Raw genomic sequence first — 19,857 nt, forward strand, 5'->3', positions numbered from 1 at the left:
CAAAAATGGTAATGAAAAGAGAATCAAAATTACATTTACATTGGTACAAAAATGCTGTTCATATTCATGTATACTCATATTTGTTAGCAGACCACCATGATATACCAAGAAATCATATCAGGCAATTTGCTAAAGACTATTTAGTTAATAAATTGAAGTATTTCTGGAATTTTACTTTAGTTTTTAAATAATTATTTAATTTATTGAAAGGTGGAATTTCAGAGAGATCTCGAGATAAAAAGAGACGGGGGGGGGGGTCTTTTGTCAACTGGTCAACTCCCCAAATGACAGCAAGAGGAGAAACAGGCTATAGGGCTGGTGTGAAGCAAGGAGCCATGTGTTGCTTCCAAGTCATTAACAGAGAGCTGCATTGGAAGTGAAGCTGCCAGGATGTGAACTGATCATGTAAGACGCTGGCATTGCAGGGGGTGGCAGCAAAGCTTTGGGCCCTGACTCTGTATTTTAATAACATGACTATTCTGCCTGTTTTCATGTATCAAATGGATCACATGTCTGAATCACTGAGCCATCAATCCCTAACTGTTGTGAACTCACTAGTCCCATTTTCATAACTAGTTCCCAATATGTTTGAATGCTCTATGATACTTTTTTGTTCCAAAAATATGATCATTTATTGAATATTCTTGCATCCTCTGGCTGAATGCCTATACATTAACTCGTCTTGAGGCTTGCTTAAATTATTTGACAGAGGTTTACTCTGCATGCTTTTAACCTTCTCCATGAATATACAGCCAGAGACAAATAGCATTTAGAGAACATACTAATTTCAAATACACCTCGTATTCTTAAATAACAGAAGGTTAACATGACTATTAATCTTGTGTGTTATTGCTACACAAGACTGATACCATGGATTCTTAAGCAAACGGAATTAAAGTACATCTTGGAATGGTTAGATGAAAGCTTCATTTAATACAGGACTCTGCTTTGCCAAACAGCCTGATAAGCCACACTCTAACTGTAATATCCTGTGACAATGATTCAGACATTGCAAAGAAATATTCCATCGTTAAATCATTGTATCACATTTACATTCTCATGCATTGTTTTATGTATATCCACTGGTCCTTTCATTCTCCTCTTGACATATATTGAGCTTGAAAAGGTAAAATATAAAAATCTTAGTGATACATCAAGTGGATGCTTTTTAATTGAGATTGTACATCTGATGTTATTTTTAATACTGAAAAAAAATTTTAAACTAAGTGTAAAAATAGTAGTTTGAGGAGTGCAAGATATGATAATAGTTTCAGAATCTCTTAACAAAGAATTCAAGATCTTAGAATGCAGGCCCCTTATGCACAGGCTAATGCAAATAGTTGCAGCATGATCTTATGTTTGTATTTTTTTAACCTCTGCTCCTGATTTTATCAGTTCCTTTGAGTAAAGAGATTTTCTATAATGTAACTTGCCCCCAAGATTGCTCTCAATTTATCTCAAATCCTGGAATTTAAAATAGCTTATGTTTTCCAAAAATTCTTCACTTTTCTTTAATCCCTGATTTCTTCTTGTTCTATTTGGGCCTTCCTGATTATTGTCGATGACTTGGAGGAAAGTATAATAAGATATCTCCTGCAATCTAACAAAATTCCCTACCTAAGCAAGAAGTAGATAAAACCCTTCTATGTTCTTATTTCTGTTTTATGAAAAACTTTTATATGGAAAACTTTTAAGGTGCTTTTGCTAGAAATTGTTTAGACTGTAAACTTCCTAATGAGATTCCTACACATTTATATTATTATTTTATGGTCATACTATCTTATACCACTGATTTGTCTGCAATTTGATCTAAAAGTAAGAACAACAAAGTGCCTTCAATGGAGTAAAATTGTGTGTGTGTGTGTGTGTGAGAGAGAGAGAGAGATTGTATAGCATGATAGAAAGTATGATTTTATGAAAAATATGGTATTTAAGGTGTTTTTCACAAAATGATATTTCATTTAGGGATGAAAGTCTTTTCACAGGAACTCCCCTCTCCCTTTCCAACAGCCACAGTTTTCTCACCTCTAGAACTATTCTCAGTGTAATTTTATATTGCTTATTGTGTTACTCCCCCTGCCCAAAATACCTTCAAACTCAGAAGTCTCCATCATATACCCATCTTCCCTCTATCTTCTTAGAATTATACCTATGAAATATAAAAGAGACTATGTCCTGTATATGATAGTATTGAGAAAAATATTTTATCTCAAAGACATTACACATTTCTGTTGAAAGCACTAGAAAATTAATTAACGTGGTCACCGAATTTTTTTTAAATGTTTTCAAAATGTTTGTGCTTTTAAATCCACATGTTCCATTTAAAAAGTTTGTCATAAGGAGACCCTAAAAAATTCACATATGTTCAAAAGTATTTATTTAACAAGATATTTAACACAGCAAAGTAGAATTCTAAAAAGGCAAATTTACAACAAAATCTAACTAGCTGAGTCAATTATTGTGCATTTATAAAATAGAACGTAAAATAATGAGTCATGCTTACAGGAACAAAAAAATATTCATTGTGTTGTTTAGGAATTGATGTAAGTTAATGCTATCAAACATAAGAGCCTGTTTCTCAATTAAAATAAAATCCAGCATACTATTGGAGTTTAGTTCTGTGTAGTGTAATTAAGAGTTGCTTTTATTTGTTAAAATGGATTACTGCAAACTCCTACAATGGGTAAATCTATTTACTTTGAAACACAAATGATTTATCTGTTAATTAATATGTATTCTCCCACATTTTCCCACTCTACAATGATATTTACACATTTCCACTGTGATTAATGCTTCCTGTTCACAGTATTATAACTTCCTGGTTGTAATAATGGGTTAATCTAGAGTTAGGAAAAGAGAAAAATGTCACTGAATAGGATTGTTAATAGTATACAGACTACACTATCATAATCTATTTCATTTGTTCCACATGGTCTGCAATTATGTTAATTTTACATTTACTGAGTGAAAAATCGAATGAATAGTTTGGAAATCAGCATATCTAGGTCTGCCTTCAGATGTTAGATGATTTCCGAACCACAGAAGACAGCTCCTTGGGAACCAGATATTGAGCATGGCAGAGAAGAACTCAGACTCCTAAGCAAACAACACTCTTGGAAAATTTTTTATTCAATTGATATTTGAGCCCTCCACAATGAAAAGTAAAGAGGAATAATTATTTTTACTCAACAAAGTTAAATTAAATTTTCTTCTTCCGTTTTTGAATTCAGGGTATGTATTTACAGAAGCTACTTCTCATCATTCAGCTCAAATTCCATTTCAAAGTTTGCAACTAAAATAGAAATCTTTCTACACCAATAATATTTTCCAGTACATAAACCTGAAATTTGTAATGACTTCCATAAGAAATTCCAATTTCAATGCCAATCACATGTGAAATGCTGTAGAGAAAGTGTAGAGTCTGAAGTGTCCATTTACAACCTCAGTACACATGCTGTGTGGAAATAGTGACTACATATTTTTTTTCAATTAGCCACATCTATTAACAATACTACATTCAATGAGTATGAGATGAAAGAGTGGACATCAATTTTAACATGCACTTGACAGTTTATTGTTTAGACTGCATTTTACTACTTTTCTGAAGTAATGGATCGATGAACACCATTGCTGTTGTTCGCACTGAGAAAATATATGCAGAAAAAATTCAGTCTATCATACACAAAATCATCCACACTATGATTTGGTTCCTGTCCTTGCTTGTACCCTGGATCTACAGCTTCTTACCCTCCATCACTGTCACTTAAAGAACATTTTGGTTGGTCACCTAAGGGACAGTAATTCATCTTTTAAGTTCTCATACCTGTTTCCCAGGCTTTGTTACTCTGTGAATCTTTGAAAAATAAGGGCATTGTTTTGGAAGCATTTTACCCAGCGTTAATAAACGAGTGTTTTCTGTCACTGAAGAATGCACGCATTAGGAGCCTGCACCTGAGTCCCATTTTGAACCAAGTGAAAGCTATTTCCTCTGTGAAAAATTTTGTGCAGCTTGTAGAAGCATTGGTCTTTTCTTGTTACCTCTGCAAAACTGTCTTTGTGTAGCCAAAGCCTATCTGTCCTGACCTTGAATTCACACTGTGATTTTTTTTTTTGCTGCTCCATGCCTAAAGCAATATTTTAATACTGATTTTTATATCTCTCATTCAACACTTTAATGATTCCCAAATAAAATTCTACTGCTTCTAAAGACCGACAGATGTAAGAAATGAGCCAATTATCATTGTTACTGTGTAACTCTGAGGATTACTGTCTTTGCCTTAACCACTAACTGGTAATACTTAAACCTATGTCACAAGTACATGTTTTATACTTTCACCCTATGTTTTTCACTGTCACAGCTTCCAAGAATCATAGTGTATGTATATATGTAGTATTTACATGTAAAATATTTATTACAAAATGAAAAAAAATGTTAGTCTAAAAATAATACAAAACATAGTCCAAAGCAAAAAATAAAATAAAACCATTTAGAACAACTGATAAGAAACACCACTGTGAGATGAATAATGTTACATTCATCAACGTATTTCTGTTTATATGGGACACTGAAGAGTTCTAACAAAAGTATAATGGTAACTTCAAAGCCAAACAACCAAAAGGTGTCTCTATCCACATAGAAGTTACTACCTACTAACAATGGCAGTCATGACAAACTGTAGAAAAAACTGCTTTGCGGGCTTGAAAAGTTATTTCGAGGCCCAGCGCTTATCTTCACAAGTTGAAGACTTTCATTGGCTGCTAAACAATGTGTATATCTTTCTTGCTCCCCAAACCAGATAATGTACGAACCAAGGAATTCTATCAAAATAATTAACAGTGTGTTTCAGCTGCCATATACAAAGCATTGCTAGGGAAAGAAGATGAAAATTGAATAGTGGTTTCAGGAAAGAAAATAATTCTTAGCAGTATTTATTACACAAGATATAATAGAAAGTTTGCTAAATGCCTTGTTTGTATTTCCTTAATCGCCAGAGTATGCTGTTTTAATGTATACTGTAAATGTATTCTGTAATTATTTTATAAACAAAAAATATAGTTTTAAGGAGATTCATGAATCGCCCAAGATCACACTCTGTTACCAAAAGCTTCAGTAGGAAATTGAATTCAAGGTTCGCTGGCACCAGAAGCTGTGCACATATGCAGTCAGGTGCCTTCCCAGCTCTCTAAACTACTCTCCTTTTTCTTTTGCTCTTTCTCCTTTATGTCCCCTCATCCCCCTTTCAACAGTCTACCCCTTTCTTATGCACATAATTTCCACAATAAAACACGGCTGAGGGTACTTCCAAAAGATCATGGCAAATGAAACTAAAACAGAAGCTTATTTTGCTATAAAAGTTTTTGAAATCCATGCATATATTTCAATAATATCCATTCTCACATATTTTTGAAGCCCTCATACATATATATTTCATTTTATGCACTGTAGAAGTGTAATGTCTTTTTAATAAACTTTGTGACGAATCTTCAAAGTAAGGAATATTTAATATATGTACAACAAATGGGATTAACATTTTGGCACGGTAGAATAAGCCATTACTTGCAATTCCAACATTCTATATTGAGTATGGCAGGGTCCCCGCTGTTCCACTTCAGTCCAGCTCTCTACTATTGTACCTGGAATGGCAGCAAAGATGGAATGGCAGCAAAGATGGTTCAAACATTTCTGCCCTGCCACCTAAATGAGAGACCCAATTGCAGTTCCTTGCTCCTGGCTTCAGGCTGGTGTATATGGAGCTCTTTTAGGCATTTGGGTAGTGAGCCAGCAGATGAAAGAATCTTTCTCTGTGTGTGTGTGTGTGTGTGTGTGTGTGTATGTCTTCCTTCTCCTCTGGCAGACATTCAAATTAATGAACAGCCTTAAAAATTTATACAAAAGAGGTATAAGTATTAAAAATGTGACCATACCTCTATCATCAGACCATTTAGGAAATTAAACATTCTCTAAACAACTAGAGGTCCTGTTTATTCCTCCCAAAAATCATTCCTTTCCTTTTATATCACTACATTTATTTAGACTCCATACATGCCTTCATATATTTGTTTAATCAGGATATATCCTCAGATAATATGTAGTATAGTTTGATTATTTTTTTCTTCTTTTGACTTAATGTTGTCTTTGTGAAGTATTTTGAAATCAGAGATGGAAAAGCTTGCACCAGGAGGATCCAAAAGAATTCTGCAATGATTAACATGTGCTTTTTATTTATTTATTGAAACTGCCCATGTTACAGATTTTATATGGCTGAAATATGAACCTAAATAAGTTTTTTCTATAGAATTATTTTAATAACTAGCATAATTTTCTGCTATAACATTAGTAAAATTTATGGGAACTCAACCTACTAAGCAGTAAAAGCATTGAGCATGTTTCAAAGTAGAGCAAATCAGTTGAAATCAAGCTTCAAGACCTTCATCTGGACAAACACAGTAGCAAAAGTTGACAAACATGTATTCTGATACTGGGAAGAAATTAACAAAAAGAAACACAATCTTGTCCTGAAGGGGTTAAATAGAAATCCTTGCATTATTTTTCTAAAAATCCATCCTACACCATAAGGCTTGAAAACAAAGATAAGTCTAGCATAGAAAATTACATACATTTTTTTGTTCTCATTAGAACATAGTTGTTTGGGAAATCAAAGGAGCTTATTGGTTTATAATTGAATGCACTTATTTTCAAAAAGAAACTTCCCACTGATAACTGTGACCTATCAGATTAGTTCTCAAAACTGGCAACAAAAGCTTTTTCTAAGGGCAAAGATATTACCAGCTTTATTAAAGTCAAAAGCAACAAAAACAAACAAGCAAGCAAGCAAACAAACAAATAAAAACTAACTTGTTTTGATCCCAAATAAGTCTATGCAGTAACAGATACTTCATTATTTATCTCACCTATTAATATATTTTAGTTGTCATAGTATAAGAAACTGCATTAAGTATTAATATAATGCTGAACTCTGAGTGTATTCAAAACTTAAAGGATGTTCTAAACTTAAAGTTTGCCTTACTTTACTAATTTGTATGATAAATGTAAAGTGGCTAATTAAAAATTTATTGGATTGTAGACTGTTTCTACATATCTTTTGGAATTCCATTGAATCATGAAATATAAATAGCAGTTTTAAATTATGTTTTAAATCAAGTAGGTTATACTTTAAAAACATTTTATCAATAATAATTATACATATTTACGAGTTTCAGTGCATATATACAATATGTACTTATCAAATCAGTGTAATCAACATTTCCCCTTCTTTGACATTACTTTGTGATCAGCAGCATGGAGCTTCTCTTTTCTACCATGCTTTGTGAGCTATCATCTCATTACTGTGGAGCATTATGAACTTGTTTCTGTTTTTATTTCTTTTAAAAATTTTCTTTCAATTTTAGTTTTTGATGATATTTACATAGTTGATCAGGGTAGGGAGGACTGAAGGTTAGGGGTAAATGGGCAAGACCATTGTTTTCTATTTTTCTGTTTCTTCTTCCTGTATCTGGGAGAAGAGGGAAAGATAAAAGTAGAAACCACCACCCAGCCTCCCAACTCTCCCAGGACCCAAGAATGCAGAAAGGCCACCCAGGATCAACCCAAGGTCACTGATGCAGAGCATGTTCCGAGCTTAAATCATTTTTTTTGTTGCTGTCTTTAAGATTTATTCATTTTTATTGGATAGTCAAAAATACAGAGTGGAGGAAAGACAGATAGGAAGATCTTCCATCCATTGATTCACTCCCCAAGTGGCCGCAATGGCTGGTGCTGCACCAATCCAAAGCCAGGAGCTTGGATTTTTCCAGGTCTCCCACATGGGTGAAGGATCTCAGTTTTTGGGTCATCCTCAACTGCTTTCCCAGGCCACAAGTAGGGACCTGGATGGTAGGCAGGACAACCAGGATTCAAATCAGTGCCCATTTAGGATCCTGGAGTGTGCAAGGCAAGGACTTTTGCCTTTAGGCTACCACACTGGGCCTGCCTAAGTAGTTTTGATAGTTCTGAAATGCTGCTGAACTTGCCAATCCAAGGCTGAGGAAATCCTTCCCATGCCCATTGGCTCACACAGTTGATCTTAGCATTGCCATTCACCCAGATATTTGCTGTCAACGCTTGGTTGGGGTAGTTGTCCAATTTGTTCTGCTTTCCTCCCTCTGCTGAGGTACCAGATGTCCTCTGCAGGCCTCAATGGACTCCATTTTCATCTGGATTTGCTGTCCACTACTCTGCCTTTTCCACTGAGGAGGCCTAGTTCTGACACATGCACTCCATTTTCAGACCACCAATCCTGGAAGTGAGCCTTCCTGTCCCCGCATGCCCCAACTTATGCCATCAACCAGACCTCCTGCAACCCCACATAACAAGCCACCACAAGCACTACCAGGTGGCCAATGGGCCTTCCCACATTTCATTGATGGCTAATGGCATTGCTTGTTTTACACACACACACTCAAACACACACATCACGGCCATTTTTATTTCTTATCAGTACTATCTACCCACATCCTTTGCTCACTGCCTAACTGGATAATTCCTTTTTTAAAAAAATTATTTCTTTCTTTTTAAATTTTTCAAGTTGCTGATACATTTTAGAAGTTAATTCTTTTTTAGATAGGTAGTTTGCATCACATAAGTACACACACACAGGACCTGGAGAAGAATATATATCACATAGTTCTAGAGCCATAGTTAGAGTGCCACAGTAACTATCATCACTCAAGCTTTCTTATAGGACAAGAAGACAGTCCTTGCTTTGTCTTACAGTACAGGAATAAATCCACAGTCTTCTTAAATCTAGTGTGACTCATACTTACCTCTCTCTCTCTTTTTGGGGGGGGAGGGGAGTGAGGGATGGTGGGAGAAATTATAAGATAAGTTATTTCAGTGCAAAATATCTTTACAATTTCTTTAGTTAGGCAGGTTTCATGAATTTAACATCTTTTACATATGGTAAGTTGCCAGCTTCTTTTTTTGGCATTTTTATATGTATATATGTGTGTGTGTCTAATTTCATATATATATATATATATATACACACACATATATTTCATGATCCAGTTCCATATGCTCAAGAATTTGTGAAAGAGGAAATCTCTGATTTTTAGAGTCTTTGTAAGTACAAATTACCAGCATCTCTAATAATTCCATCATGTCAGTGTAGGATTGGGGGTCATTTTTTACCACAACTAGGAGATTAGATTCTTGTAAATTATATTCTTAAGATAAGTTATGAATTCACACACACACACACGAGATTTTTTAAAGCCACTAACAAAACATTACTGATAAATAATTAATCATAACAGGTATCTAATTTCATTTTAGGAGAAAATGCTCATATGTCAAAAAAGCATAAAGAGAATTTAGAGCTTATTATTCATTTTGTCTTACTAAAATTAGTCAGAGGTAATATATACAAACATTAAGAGACCAAAAGTTCATTTTAGTAAAGCCATGGACTTCACCACTATTTCCAATTCAAACTGAAAAGCTGAGTAATAGTTTGTTTTTCAACTCTAACTCACTTGTTATTTTAACATGATTTATTAACTAAATACCAAAATCTAGGAAGTTTAAGAAAATTGTCTTCAATTAAAAATAAAGCACCCCAGATTTTGATGGTGCCAAAAAGGGTTGGGAGAATAAAGCAAATTTGCTTTATAAATAAGCAAGTTTATAAATAAAAACCAGCAGACTGTGTCAACAACGCCAAAGCCATAATATAGCTGGCTCTTGAACCCTGAAACAGGTACAATGCGTGAGATCAGAACAGCTTACAAGAGAAAGTAAGTCACTGCTGCACATTTAAGGATAAAAGCTACACCAGAGGATTCTCTGAACAATTTGTAGAACATGTGTATTGTGGAATAATGTCTAAAAGAAATGATTACTTTAAGGGATAGTATCTCATGTTAATCGGGTTTTGAATCAATGAAGAATGGTGCATTTTAACTGACACTTTTCTGTATCTACTGATATAATCATATGGATTTTATTCTTCATTTTGTTGATGTGATGTGTCATGCTTCCTGATTTGTTTATGTTGAACCATCTTTGCACCCCTGAGATACAATTCTTTTGGTTAGGGACTCAAATCAGTGCCCATATGAGATACTGGTATTATAGGTGGAGGCTCAACCTACTACAACACAATGTTGGCGCCATTTTTCTGCATTTTTGAGTTTCATTGCAGTCTTTTTAAACTTTTCTTTCAGACATCTCATCAATCTCCCTTTCTTTACCGATATTTTCTTTAGGAGAGTCATGTTGCCTTCCTTGTTCATGTTTGTTGTATTTTCATATTGAGCTTTGCGTATCTGGGGAATCACTTGTATCTGTCACTCTGAGTGATGTTTTTATTTTATTCATGTCCTTATTCCTGGAGCATCAAAGGCTTACATTTGAATTCTAGGTATATATACTGGTGACACCAGGCACAATTTGTAGATGGAACAAGGTTCTGGTGTATCTTTAAAATTTCCATATTACATTTTCTTTCAGCAAAGTTGGTGCTTTATAATGGCAGACTCTTTAACTTAAATTTTTGAAAGCATGAGTCTATAACACTGTACATACAAAATTAAAGACTGAAGAAAGAAATTAAGACTAGTATCACTGAAATGTACTTATCTATGTAAAAATAGATTAGGCTCCATGAGTGAATACTATACCATACAATTCCCTTTCTTTTCTTGGCATGAATAAGAGAAAAAGTAATCACACAATTATATTTGTTCCAACAAAATTTTGCATTAGCTGCTGTAGTGAACAGATGCCAGTCATAAAACCAAGACAAAAATACTTGAAACTTTAATATAATTAGGTTAAAAATAAGCAAACCATATAAATGCAACTTAAAGAGAATTTTGTTCCTACTTTAAATTCAAGAAATCTAGTATCGGAATGAAATCAACAAATGATTTCTTTTCCCATGCAAAATTCATAAACTTAAGCTAGCTCTGCTGTTCTCGATGGAAGTATCTCAATACTTGGTCAAGATAAAGATGGCAAAATTATGTTTTACTTGTTTACATGACGAAAAAGACTATTATATATCATTTTTCCTCAAGTAAGAAGCTATTTCAATGCAAAAAATCTTTGTTAATTTTCATCAAATGACAGAATGAACACTCCTGACAGTGACTAACAAAAGTCTCATAGAAACTTCTTTTAACTGTTTAAAAGCATTTCTATTCAGTGAATGTGGATTCTAAACTCATTACCTATTAAAATCATTCAGAGGTCATTTAAAACATCTTGAGTCTCTTTTTTGTTCTATTTAGGTCAGGATTAAACAGTATAATAAGATTTTTCTTTCATTTGTAGGCTAGTGAATATGATCAGGAAGGGTTCGTCAAATATTCACAGAAGGGGCTAGCATGGTTAAGCCGGTAAACCTTCACCTACAATGCCAGAACATTCAGTGGTTGGAGTGCAACAGCCTGCTGGGGCATCTGGGAACTCTGTGGAATATGGCCCAAGTACGAAGCCCCCTACATCGACTAGGAGACCCAGACTGAATTCCAGGCTCACAGTTTCCACATCGCCCAGCCCTCTATGCTGTGGCCATCTCTCGTTCTCTCTCATTTTTCCTCTTGTTCTCATACTCTCTACCTTTTAAGTAAATAAATACATCCTTAAAAACAAATTGGTTAAATAAAAAGTCATGCAAATGTATTTAAAAATAATTTGAGGGAAAGCATTTAAGATCCGTACGTGATTTCATAATGATATATATGTTAACTTTTGAAGATCCTTTATATGCATAGATTTCACAAATTTTTCTATCAAAGTAAATATATGGGAGATGAGTATTTTCCAGTGTAAGGAAAAGAGACGTCAAATTTGAACTATCCTAACTAGTATTTCAGAGATCAATATGTAACAACATGTGAAGCAGAAATGTAATGGTCTTAGAGATTTACATTCTTACTCATCAAACTGACTCCAAAAGCATTAGACTGGTTTCAACCTGAAGGGTCACAATTATTGCATCATTTTATAAAATGTGTCACTGCTTGAATAGTCATGAATAATAAGTAATATAAAACACTGAAGAGTAGTTTCTCATCAATTCCCTTTCTGTATAAAGATGCTTTTGGAGCAAAGAATATCAACACACACCCACGCCCCACAATATACATATGTCTATGTGTGTATTTATACATGAATATGTATAATAATAGATGTATGGTCTTGGATACTTGCACTTGTGTGTGTGTATATATATATATATATATATATGCAATTTTAGAAGGCAACATCACAGTTAAATGTGATTGAGTTAGTTAATAACTCATAACAAAATTGGTGAACAAAAATCTGGAGTGACCTAGCACCTAATCACACCTCAGGGAAGGGTTTCTCCTGTTTGAGAAGGGTAAAATGGTCACTCAGGTTAGGGAGAAACAGCTTTGTTCCATTGTAAAACAGAAAAATCAATGGTAATCCTGTGCTTGTGATGATCAGCTCAGGCTGAAGCAGGATGCCAATAAAAGAGGAAAAGAGGTGGAGGAAGGGATAGAAAGAGCTGCAGGCATGATGCTCTGTGACACAGTAAAGCCTACACAAGCATGCTTCAGATGGTGTTTCATCATGAAAGATGGCTTGAAAGTCTTCAGCCATCCAAACAGATATTTTTCACAATGACTAAAGATAATTTTAACTAAAGACTTTACGAAACAACAGTAATTACGTATGTAATGTGAAAAATGTTTGTATACTGTTCACTGTTAACATAATGACGTAAGCATACATGATAATGCAAACCACAGAGTGTATTTGCCCTATTTTATGATGGAACTGTCACATTTCCCCTATGAACATCTAGAAACACCGTCTCAGGGCACAATTTCTACCTCTTCATATAGTCTTTTTTCTAAACACCCTTTTTCTCTATTAACCCTTCTTCCGGTATCTCCACTGACAGCACAGTAGAGCCATTCTATTTGTAAGAGAAACAAAACAAAACTTTCATGACTTGATCCCAACCCAACTCCGTACTGAGTCCTTCACCTTTGCCCCTTACATGGATATGTATTACATTGGTTTCACATTATTATACACTCTTGTTGATCATATTGTATGAAAACACCAATAAAAGACTTAGGCCTGTGTTTTCAGATAGACTGACATTTGGTTATGGCTATCCGTAAAGAATTATGAAACTTCTACTAGGAGAAAGTAGATCTGGAGCATTTGTATATATATTACTAATGGAGAAGAGAGTACCTAGTCAAATCAAAAAGCAGATTTCTCAGTTCCCTTCATTCATAACTAGAGTTCTACATGAAAACTAAATAACTTCCTAGACAATTGAGAAAAGAATAAATTTGGTTGGAAAGTGGAGGACCTTATTATAAAAGAATCTCAGAGTTCATAAAGCCTTTGAGAAATACTATTTGGGAATTTTATAGAATTTTTTTGCATTTTATTATTATTATCATTTTTTGATACAGTTCTGTAGGTTCCTGGTATTTCCCTTATCCCAGCCCCAATTTCCACCCCCATTCCCCCACCTAGTTCCTCTATATCATTACTAAAGTAATTTTGTTTTGTGGCTCTTCATTTAAGGGGATGTATAGTAGCTGTGTAATGGAGATGGTCATATCTAGTAACATGTTATTTAACTTCATGGCATTGTAAATTTCTATTTTTCTTTCTATTGTTGATTTTGTGTTATGACTTTTCATTTGAGGGGATGTACAGTAGCTGTGAAATGGAGACTAACCTCCAGATGTGAGGATACAAAGCAGTATGCCTTTCTACTTCCAGACAAAGACAGACTCACAATGAAACTGTTTACTAATAGGATGCTGAACTCTCTACCATTGTCCATGCCCGCAATGATGGATAGATGACTGTGAATTTTATAGAATTTTGAAGCAGCATCTGGTATGGTGGCAGTCATTCTTCACAGAATTGGCTTTAATTTTTCATAAAACATCATAGGGATCTTTTGGAATCTGATGTTTTTCAAGATATGGAACTTTCAGATCATTGAAATATCAAGATTCAATTTCCCTATCTCTCTGGGTATAATGGAGCAGAAAATCAGGTTAATAAACAAGTAAGACCCATACAAAGTAGCCAATACTGATATGTGTGCCCTGGCGCCCTGAACACTGCCAATAAGGTATACATTAGAAGTTATTTCATGCTTGTTTTTTAAAATGTTTTCTTTCTTATAAGACGAAAAATGCAGATCAATGAATTCTCTGCAAACTTGACACCAATTTGTATGCAGGTAGTTATACTACGCAGCTGGAAGAAGCAACTTGGGGGCCTGAAAGAAAAGGATTTCTTGTCTAAATTCTGTTTAAAATTCTATGTGTTGGGCTGATACAGAGACCAAGTAAACATCTCTTACACAATCCACAGTCTTTCCTTTTACATTGCTCCCATATCTCACTATTTAGAAATCAACAAAACCACAACTGCTTCCACACTGAATAAAACTCATCAGAAGCTTTACATTTCTCCCCAAAATGGTACAATAGAAGCATAGATTTCATTATTTTGGCATAATCACAATGGGTTCACATATACATAGAGTAAACAGAAGATAAAAACCTACATTAGACGGAAATATTCCTAAAATTTACAAATATATTTACCACAGTTTTCTTCTGTTCATCATTCATATTGAAGTTAATTCAATGTCACACTTCCAAGCAATGGCATAAACTGATCTAAAAACTCTTATTATGGTACCTACCAATTAAAAAATTATTTACCGTTATATTGCAACACCTTATTAACTTTCCCAGACTATTTGCTTTTCAGACTAAACAGCAAAATCGTTTGATCTCTCTTTCTCTCACACACATATCCCTCACTTCCTCCCTCATTTACTTATTTCCTCCTTCATTTACTCCTTTCCTCCCTTTATCCTTTGTTCCTTTCTTCCTTCATTCCTTGTTGTATTCCTGCAAATCATTTTTTAGCTATCACCAAGTTCCAGACACATTGCTGGAATCAACAACATATAAAATGTAGTAAACTTGCTTCATCACATTGAAAACCACTTCTTGATTATTTGTTTATTCTACCATACGTTGAAAAGAGACAACTTTTTAGAAAGATTAATATATTTTTATTGGAAAGGCATATTTACAGAGAGAAGGAGAAATGAGCAGTGGGGGAGGGGTCTTCTGTTTGCTTGTTCACTTAACAAGTGGCCACAAAAGCCAGAGCTGAGCTGATCCAAAGCCAGGAGCTAAGAGCTTCTTCCAAAACTCCCACCTGGGTGCAAAATCCCAAGATTTTGAGCCATCTTCTAGTGCTTTCCCAGGCCACAACCATGGGGAGCTGGATGGGAAGTGAAGTGGCTGGGATATGAACTGAAGCCTCCATATGGGATCCCCTGTGCATACAAGGCAAGGATTTAGCCCCTGAGTCAGTGCCCAAGAAACCATACTTTTAAAACTTTCCTTTCTTCTTGCTTTTTATACTTTGTCTTTCTTTCTGTCATCTGTTCATTCTTTCATTCAACAAATACAAAGAAAATACCCTGTGTCAGACACTATTGTAGCTAGTATGAGCATTACCTAAAATCAAGTCCTAGTTATCATGGGTTTTCTGGTTTAGGTTCAGGGAGATCTATAAAAATACAAGTGACCAGATGACAAGCATAAATACATACATGATTAACACTCTAAAGGACGTAAACTAAAAGAAGTAAAGTATGAACTGTTTTAGAAAATATCAGGGATCATATTTTTTTTCTATCTGTCCAGTATATTTAGGAGGAGATTTTAAGAAACACACAAACCCTTTCTAGGAAAGAATTTAAATTCTAGGAAGAACAATTGTATTTTTTTAAAAAATTTCCTATAGTGTTAAACAGCTTTTTTTTTTTTTTAAGACGATGTTTACGTAGTTGAGCAGGGTGGGAAGGATCCAGGGTTACGGAAAAGTGGGTGTTTCCAAAGTTTCTATTTCTTGTTCCCATTTCTGGGTGGAGGGGGGAATAAAGAGAAAAGCCACATCCAAGCTTTCCGCCACCCCAGTGCCCGGGGATGGGGAATGACCACACGATATCAACCCAAGGTCCTTCTGGGGCAGATGATCTGAGGGTTATGCCCAGGTGGATGTGATAGTTCTGAAATGCTGTCAATCTGCCGATCTATGGACGAGGCTAGTGTGTGGCCCAGCTTAGTCTCTCGTGCACCCCATTCTGGTTCTCAGATCTGCCAGTGGGTATTATGATCTCCCCAACCTTTCCCTCCCCTAGACCTGACCCACATATATGCCATCAGGTAAAGTAACCTGGCCTGTTCTAAGCTGCTCCTTGCTGCAGTTCTTGTGCTTACCTACAGGGAATGCATCTGGAAAGCAGCATTCCCCAAGTTCTTTACCAGGTCTCCTCCCAGTAGCAGATCTTGCACACACCAGTGGGTCACTGACCCAGGCTGACTCAATCTACCTCTTATCCTGGCTGGAACAGTAGGCTTGGCCAAACTGCTCCACACCCTATGTGGTTCTTACTGTTAAGAGTTACAGCCCAGCCATTCCTCTCCCATGCCCACGAACAGCTCTCAGAAGGTTCAGCAGAAGCAGAGACAAAACACAACCCATTCTACATCCACTCTGGCTCTCACGAGTACCAGTGGGTGCTGGAGTCTAGCCTTGTCTGGCGCTCTCCCATTCAAGCTGTCATACTCACCAGTGGAAACACGAACCCAAAATGGGCATCCCCTTTGCTCCTTAATCAGGCCTGTTCCCAGCTACAGATTTTGCACATACCAGTGGATATTGCTGTTCCACATGCAGAGCCCATATACCCTTTGACAGATTCTGCCCCCAGACCCAATTCACTCATGTACTGCTCAGCATTATGGCCCAGCCTCGTATGGCCTGTTCCTACTGTTGGGTTCCATGATCTAGCCCTGCAAGTGCAGTAATCTTGTCCATGGAAATCCCTCATAAGTCATTCTTCACCTGGGCGTGAACCTTGTGCCCCCAGGTTCCCACCTGTGCCATCTCGAAGACTCTCTGTAATCCATTCCGCGAAGTCCCCAGAATGCACCAGCAGCAAGCCTGAGTTCTACCATCTGAGCTGAGTTCCACTGCCCACATCCACCTAGCTGGCGGAGCTGACATTCCAAGCCTCTAGCCCAGAGAGTGCAAGTTCTGCCTGCCGCTTGACGACGGTGGATGGAGCTAACAGTTTAGCAAGCTACAGCCACCGAACTGGTGGAAGAATTTAAATTTTCAAAACAAAATGAAAATGGCTGGACTCGGCACAGTAGCCTAGTGGCTGAAGTCCTCGCCTCTAAAGCACTGGAATCCGATATGGGCACTGGTTTGTGTCCCGCTGGCCCTGCTTCCTATCCAGCTCCCTGCTTGTGGCCTGGGAAAGCAGTTGAGGATGGGCCAAAGTCTTGGGACCCTGCACCTGCGTGGGAGACCCAGAGGAGGCTCCTGGCTTTGAAATGGTTCAGTTCTGGCCATTACATCAGCTTTGGGGAGGTGGGGTGAATCAATGGACAGATCTTCCTCTGTCTCTCCTCCTCTCTGTATATCTGACTTTCCAATGAAAATAAATAAATCTTATTTTTTATTAAAAAATGAATTTGGCTGCAATGATACTAAAGATAAAAAATAATTTGGAATATTTAGGAACCAAAAAGAATTGAAGCCTGGAGACCTAAAAGGCACTTCAGAGAAAGTCAAAAGTCAGATCATACAAAAATACATGGGCCATTTTAAGAAACTTAGACTTCATTCTAATAAATGTGAAGCCATTAACTGATTTTAAGCATGAGCAACACCAAAAATGGTAATAGCTCACATTTTTACAGCCCTGTGTAATGGCATGACGAAGATGGGCAATATAGTATAGTTCTTATCTGTTTCTTTGGATAATAAATAACTGAGATGCTAAGCCAAAGGGAAATGTTGTAAGAAACTGAGAAAATTTTTGGTACTTAAAATAGCCATGAACATATTGCCTGATTTGAATCTAAAAAGGCAGATCAACAGTGTTCACGATGGAAACAACCCTGAGTGTGAACATTTTATGACACAAAGTATCATGGAAATAAGAGACCATGTCTCACACTTTTTAAATATGCCCTCATTTCCATATATAGTCATGACAGATCTGTGCATATTTGAGCAGTCAGCCCATCCAAGTTACTAGTGCAAGGTTCCTGGACATAACATCATCAGAAAGGTGGTGGTTCTTAGACTTGCTTCTTTGCATAGTGTGGAAGAAGTGCATGATCCTTTGTATGATGCTAGCTTGTGAACCTGTCTCTCCTCATGATTTTCCATTGTCTTATGTACAGGGCAATGTGGGTGAATAAATGTAATAAAATAAATCTTTGGGAAAACTTTTAAAAAGTAATCTTTGGGAAATTCCAGTCATAATTTCACATTATTGACACGGAGAAGTTTGCAATTTTTGCTTTTCTGTTATGATCTGTGCGGTATTGATCTTCTGCATCTCTAAAGAAATCAAGGTAGAACCCATTAAGGTGATAATTTACATGTATGGAAAATGCTTACTGCACATGGTATAAGAATGGAAATAAAAACAGTGGTGGATGTTTGCATAAAGCTCTGTTTTTATCAAGTTATCAGAGTGATCCAAAACCAATAGCATTATTTCAGACACACAATGATGTTATGTTCGATTTTAACTTTTTTGGAATATTTATATAAAGATTATAGCAGGACACAAATGCTAAAGTTATTTAAAACTGCTTTCCTCAAACAAAAGATCAGGTAAGTTAACATGATGTGGTCTCCAATAAAATCCTTTGATGATTAAATGTGTGCCACTGACCATCAAACTAGCTTGAAAGAGCAAATCATAATTATAAATGGAAATGAAATTATCGACTTTCTTGGTAAACACATATAATTAATTTTTAGTAAATTATGCATCCAACTTCTCATGTTACATGTGAAAAAAATGAATATTACATTTAGATTGTATTAGATTATGTTGACTATATCCTAAAAAGGACTGGTCAGCAAATTGTTAAACAGCATTAGATAAGTGAGATTCAAAACATTCAACTTATGCAATGTTAAAAGCATACAGTCACTACAGAAGTACTTGAAACTTGACTTTAATTAAAAACTAGCTTACCTCATCCAAAGTTATGTTATAGCCTATCAGTACAACATTTCAAGCCCTGGTTGCTCTATTTCTGATCCAGCTTGCTGATAATGCATCCTGGAAAACAGAAAACTGTCCAAGCAGTCATGACCCTTTGCAAACCCATGTGGGAGATTTTGATGGTGTTCCAGGATCCTGCCTCTGAACTGGCTCAATTTCAGCTTTTGTGGCCATCTGTAAAATTAGCCAGGGGTAGACTATTCCTATTTTTTAAATCTTTCTTTCACTCTGCCCTTGAAATAAGTATATAAATGGATATTTATTTGAAAATTTAAAATAAAAGTCTGTTAGCCTTGATTAATAGACTGGTTAAGCCATCAATTACACAGCTGAGTCCCATATTGGAGTGCAGCCTTAAGAGTCGCTGCTCAGCTACTGATTCCAGAATCTTGCTAAGGTGAACTCTGGGAAGCAGTGGGTGATGGCTGAAATTGCTGTGTCCTGAGCCCATGTGGAAGAACTGAATAATTGAATTGAGTTCTTAGCTCCAGGCCTCAACCACTCTAAGCTTTTGGATAATGAACCAGCAAAAGAACATCTCTCTCTCTCCCCCTCTCTCTGTCTCACTCTCTGTCTTCTCAAATAATAAAATCTATCTTGTCTTCATCATTAACTGTTGTGTCAGTGTAGTGTCATAATAAAAAGAACATGAGACCAAAATTTTTAATTCTTGCATTTCTCTCACAATTTCACTATATAAAATTGGGAAATTACA

This window comes from Ochotona curzoniae, unplaced genomic scaffold (genome assembly GCF_017591425.1).
Source record: "Ochotona curzoniae isolate NIBS_2020 unplaced genomic scaffold, NIBS_Ocur_1.0 contig_3819, whole genome shotgun sequence".
NCBI classification, from domain to species: Eukaryota; Metazoa; Chordata; class Mammalia; order Lagomorpha; family Ochotonidae; genus Ochotona; species Ochotona curzoniae.